The sequence below is a fragment of the Leopardus geoffroyi genome, chromosome B1 (assembly GCF_018350155.1).
Source record: "Leopardus geoffroyi isolate Oge1 chromosome B1, O.geoffroyi_Oge1_pat1.0, whole genome shotgun sequence".
Taxonomy (NCBI): Eukaryota; Metazoa; Chordata; class Mammalia; order Carnivora; family Felidae; genus Leopardus; species Leopardus geoffroyi.
Genome location: NC_059327.1, coordinates 60,387,992 through 60,393,991, shown reverse-complemented (window position 1 = coordinate 60,393,991; position 6,000 = coordinate 60,387,992).

Sequence of the window (6,000 nt, the reverse complement as noted above, 5' to 3'; positions counted from 1 at the left end):
CATCCTTAAATACATAGCATAATAAAGAGCCCCCATGAGATACAGTATAGAAACAGCAGTTTGAAAAACACCTGGGGTATATGAGAGATTTGTTTACTAATCCCAGAGTGTGCTGGAGGGGCAGGGACCTTTAGGAGACTTCTCCAGGAACAAAGGAGCTAGAAGGCACCATTCCCCCACACCACACCACCCCTGCTGCCCCACAGCCTAGATGCATGGACACCTGTGAGAGCTAGTGTGGTGCCAACACTTGATACCTAACTTGTTAATACCACCCGCCCTGGCCCCAAGTTCTCCTGTGGACATGTCCCCTCCACCAGGCTTCTGCTCTAAGTATCCTTTCTTGGTGGACATGTACAATCTTTCTAATACTGTGTGCCCCACTCCCATGTTCTCCTTCAGATCTGCCTCATCCAATATGCTCTTGGGCAGAGTACATCCAAAGTGGTGCCCAAAACCTGGCAGTGTGCAAGTGGCTAGCACCACTCCAAAGTAGTCCTGCTCCAGGGAGAGGGTAAAATAATGATATGCGTCAGTTACACTGGGACGGCAGACATCTTGCCTAACTGCAGGCCCCACACACCAATGAAAACTTCTCAGGGAACAAAATAGGGAAAGTACTCTGCAGTTCAGTGCTCTTGAAACTCTGACAAATGTCTGGTCTGACATAACTCAAACCCAAGGCAGACACAGACTGGCCCAATAACAATACAATGACCAAACCCCACCTACATAAGGCAAATAGAGCCATTGCAGACAACTGGACTGAAGGCAAATGTGTCAGCGACAGCAGTAGGGTACCCGTAACACACACACAGGAGATAACCCTTAACTACAGGTTCTGGTGAACAGGAAGCATTGCACCACAGGGCACTACAGGACCTCTTCTTTAAAGTCCACTAATTTCAAGAGGAGGAGATATAGCTGACTTTCCTTTACCAACACAAAGAAACAGACACAGAGAGTTTGATTAAATGAGGAGACAGAGGAATATGTCCCAAATAAAAGACAAAATCACAGCAAGAGACCTAAATGAAATGGAGATACTAACATGCCTAATAGAGAATTCAAAGTAATGATCATAAAGATACTCATGAGACTTAAGAAAAGAGTAGAGGACCTCAATGTGACCCCCAATAAAAAGATAGAAAACATAAAAAAAGAACCAATCAGTGATGAAGAACTCAATAACTGAAATTAAAAATGTACTAGATGGAATAAACATTGGACTAGAGGAAGCAGAAGAATGAGCAGCAACCTAGAGAACAGAGTAATGGAAACCAATCAAGCCTGGGGCATTTGGGTGGCTCAGTCAGTTAAGCATCTGCCTCTTGACTTTGACTCAGTTCATGATCTCACAGTTCATGGGATTGAGCCCAGCATCAAGTTCTGTGCTGTCAGAGCCTGCTTGGATTCTCTCTCACCCTCTCTCTCTGTCCCTTCCTTGCTTGTGCTCTTTCTCTGTCTCTCTCTCAAAATAATAAGTAAACTGTAATATACATGTAATCAAGATGAACAAAAGAGAAAAAATAATAATAATTGAATTAGAGCACTCAGTGACACCATCAAGCATAATAATGTTCACATTATAAAGATCCCAGAAGGAGAAGAGAGAGAAAAGGAGGCAGAAAATTTATTTGGGAAAATAATAGCTGAAAACCTCCTGAATCTGGAGAAAAAAACAGAAATCCAAATCTAGAAAGTAAAGTCAGCCCCCAACAAAATTGACCAAAGGAGGTCCACACCAAGACATATAGTAATTAAAATGTCAAAAAGTAGTGATAAAGAGAGAATTTTTAAAGCAGAAAGAGAGGGGTGCCTGGGTAGCTTAGTCAGTTAAGTCTCTGACTCTTGACATTGCCTCAGGTCATGATCTTGTGGTCTTGATATCAGGTGGAGCCTGCTTGGGAGTCTCTATCTCACATTCTCTCTGTTTGCTCTCTCTCTTTCTCTATCAAAATAGATGAATAAACATTAAAAAAAAATAAAAGCAGCAAGAACAAATAAAATAGTTACATAAAAGGGAAACCGTATAAGGCTATCAGTTGATTTTTCAACAGAAAGTTTTCAGGCCAGAAGACAGTGGGATAATGCAGTCAAAGTGCTGAAAGGAAAAAAACCTGTAGCCAAAATTACTCTATCCAGCAAGGTTATTATTCAGATAGAAGGAGAGATAAAGATTTTCTCAGACAAACAAAAGTTAAGCAAATTTATGACCACTAAACCAGCCCTACAAGAAATATTAAATGAAACTCTTTGAGTGGAAAATAAAGACTTTAAGTAGGAGTAATAAATGTAGGAAGGTCAAAAGCAGTAAAAAATAAGTATATCTATAAAAATAATTCGAGGAATTAAGAAAATAAAGGGATATAAAGTATGACACCATATACCTATAATGGGGGAGGGGATAAAGAGTAAAGAATGGGTTAAAACTTAAGCAATCATCAACTTACTATAGACTGCAATGTGCAGAAAATGTTATACACAGACCTTATTTAATCATAAATCCAGTAACAGATATGCAAAAAATAAGAGAAAGGAATACAAATATACAACTAAAGAAAGGCAACAAACATGAGAGAAGAGAACAAGAGAAAAAGGAGGAGAGAAGAACTACAAAAATAACCATAAAACAAGTAAGCAAGTAAAAATAAGTATATACTTATCAAAAACTACTTTGAATATAAATGGACTAAATGGTCCAATCAAAAGACATAGGGTATCAGAACGGATAAATAGCAAGATCCATCTATATGCTGCCTACAAGAGACTCATTTCAGACATAAAGACACACTCAGACTGAAACAGAGGGGATGGAAAAGCATTTATCATGCAAATGGAAGTGAAAAGAAAGCCAGATTAGTAATACTTACCTCAAACAAAATGGACTTTAAAACAAAGAGTGTAAGAAGAGACAATGAAGGACACCATATAATAACAAAGGGAGGAATACAAGAAGATATAACAATTATTAATATTTATGCATCCAACATGAGAGCACCCAAATACATAGAATAGCTAATAAGAAACATAAAGGAAGTAATCAATAGTAATAAAATAATAGTTGGGGACTTTAACATTACACTTATATCAATGGATACGTGGTCCAAACAGAAAATCAATAAGGAAATGACACATTGGACCAGATGGATCTAACAGATGTATTCAGAATAATCCATTCTAAATAGCAGAATACAAATTCTTCTCAAGCACACATGTAACATTCTACAAATCACATAATAGGCCACAACACAAGTTTCAACAAATTCAAAAAGATTGGAGTCATACCATGCCTCTTTTCTGAACACAACACTACAAAACTAGAACTCAACCACAAGAAAAACTCTGAAAATAATACAAATACATGGAGGTGAAATAACATATTATTAAACAATGAATGGATCAAACAAGAAATCAAGAGGAAATTAAAAAACAAATGAAGACAAATGAAAATGAAAAGACAATGTTTCAAAATCTTTGGGATGCAGCAAAAGCTATTCTAATAGGCAAGTTTATAGCAATACAGGCCTATCTCAAGAAGAAAGAAAAGTCTCAGATAACCTTAACCCTACACCTAAGGGAGCTAGAAAAAAAAAAGAACAAACAAAACCCAAAACTAGAAGAAGAAAGGAAATAATAAAGATTCAAACAGAAATAAATGAAATAGAAACTTAAAAAAAAAAACCAATAGAGTAGATCAGTCAAACCAGGACCTTGTTCTTTGAAACCATCAACAAAATTGATAAAGCTTTAGCCAGAATTGTCAAAAAAATAAAAAATAAAAAAGAGAGGCTTCAAATAAACAAAATCAGAAATGAAAGAGGAGCAAAAACAACCTAACAAAAATACAAAGAATTGTAAAAGAAGATTCTGAAAAATGATATGCCAACAAATTAAACAACCTTGAAAACTAGAAGAAATGGATAAATTCCTAGAAACATATAACCTCCCAAACAGAGTCAAGAAGAAATAGAAAACTTGAACAGACTGATTACCAGCAATGAAATTGAATTAGTAATTTAAAAAACTCTCCAAAAATAGTCCATGACCACTGTCACAGTTGAATTCTACCAAACATTCAAAGAAGAGCTAATACTTGTTCTTCTCAACCTCTTCCAAAACAAATAGAAGAGGAGGGAAAGCTTCTCAATTCACTCCATGAGGCCAGCATTACCTGATACCAAAATCAGATAAAGACACTACAAAAAAGAGAATAACAGGCCCATATGTCTGATGAATATAGATGCCAAAATCCTCAATGAAATATTAGCAAACCAAATCCAACAATACATTTAAAAAGTCACCATGATCACATGGCATTTAATCATTCAACATGATACATCACATCATATCAACAAGAGAAAGGATAAAAAGTATACAATCATTTCAATAGATGCAGAAAAGCATCCAACCAAGTACAACATCCAAAAATGATAAAAACCCTCAACAAAGTAGGTTTAGAGGGAAAACACTTCAACATAATAAAGGTCACATATGAAAAACCCATAGCTAACATCATCTGCAGTGGTGAAAAACTGAGAGCTTTTCCTCTATCGTCAGGAACAAGACAAAGATATCCACTCTCATCACTTTTATTCAACATAGTAATGGACGTCTTGGTCACAGCAATCAGACAACACAAAGAAATAAAAGGTAGCCAAACTGATAAGGAAGAAGCAAAACTCAATATTTGCATTCAAAAAGGTCACAGGATACAAAATCAAAATACAGAAATCTGTTGAATTTCTATGCACTAATAATGAAATAGCAGAAAAAGAAATTAAGAAATAATCCCATTTTCAATCACATCAAAAAGAACAAAACATCTAGAAATAAACTTAACCAAGGAGGTAAAAGACTTGTATTCTAAAAGCTATCAAACAGTGATGAAAGAAATTGAAGGTGATACAAACAAATGGGAAGATATTCCACACTCATGAACTGAAAAAGCAAATACTGTTATAATGTCCATACTACCCAAAACAGTCTACAGATAATGCAATCTCTATCACAATATCAACAGCATTTTTCACAGAGGTAGAACAGATAATACTAAACATTGTATGGAATCACAAAAGAACATGAATGGGCAAAGCAGTCTTGAAGAACCAAACTGCAGGTACCATAATCCCAGATTTCAAGACATACTAGAAAGCTGTAGTAATCAAAACAATATGGCACTGCCACAAAAATATACACATAGATCAATGGTACAGAATAGAGGGTCCAGAAATAAATCCACAGTTAAACAGTCACTTAACCTTTGACAAAGGAGAAAAGAATATGCAATGGGAAAAAGACAGTGTCTTCAACAAGTGGTATTAGGAAAACTGGACAGCTAAATGCAAAAGAATGAAACTGGACTACTTTCTTGCACAATAACAACAACAACAAAAAATGAATTAAGGACCTAAATGTGAGACATGAAACCTTAAAATCCTAGAAGTAAGCACAGGAAGTAATTTCTCTGACATCTGCTGTAGCAACTTTTTTCTGGATATGTCTCCTGAGACAAGAGAAACAAGATCAAAAATAAACTGTGGGATTACATCAAAATAAAAAGCTTCTACACAGCAAAGAAAGCTATGAAAAAAACTAAAAGACAACCTACTGTCATTTGCGAATGACATATCTGATAAATGGTTAGTATACAAAATTTACAAAGAATTTATACAACTCAACACACACAACAATCCCGAATAATCCAATAAAAAATGGGCAGGTGAAGGTGGGTGGCTCAGTTGGTTGAGTATCCAACTCTTGATTTCGGCTCAGGTCATGATCTGAGATCGAGCCCCACATTAGGCCCTGCACTGAGCATAGAGCCTGCTTGAGATTCTGTCTCTCCCTCTCCCTCTGCCCCTCCCTTTCATTCTTTCTCTCTCTCTCTCTCAAAATAAATAAATAAATAAATAAATAAATAAATAATTTTAAAAACAGGCAGAAGAACTTGAACAAACATTTCTCCAAAGAAAACATCCAGATGACCAACAGACACAT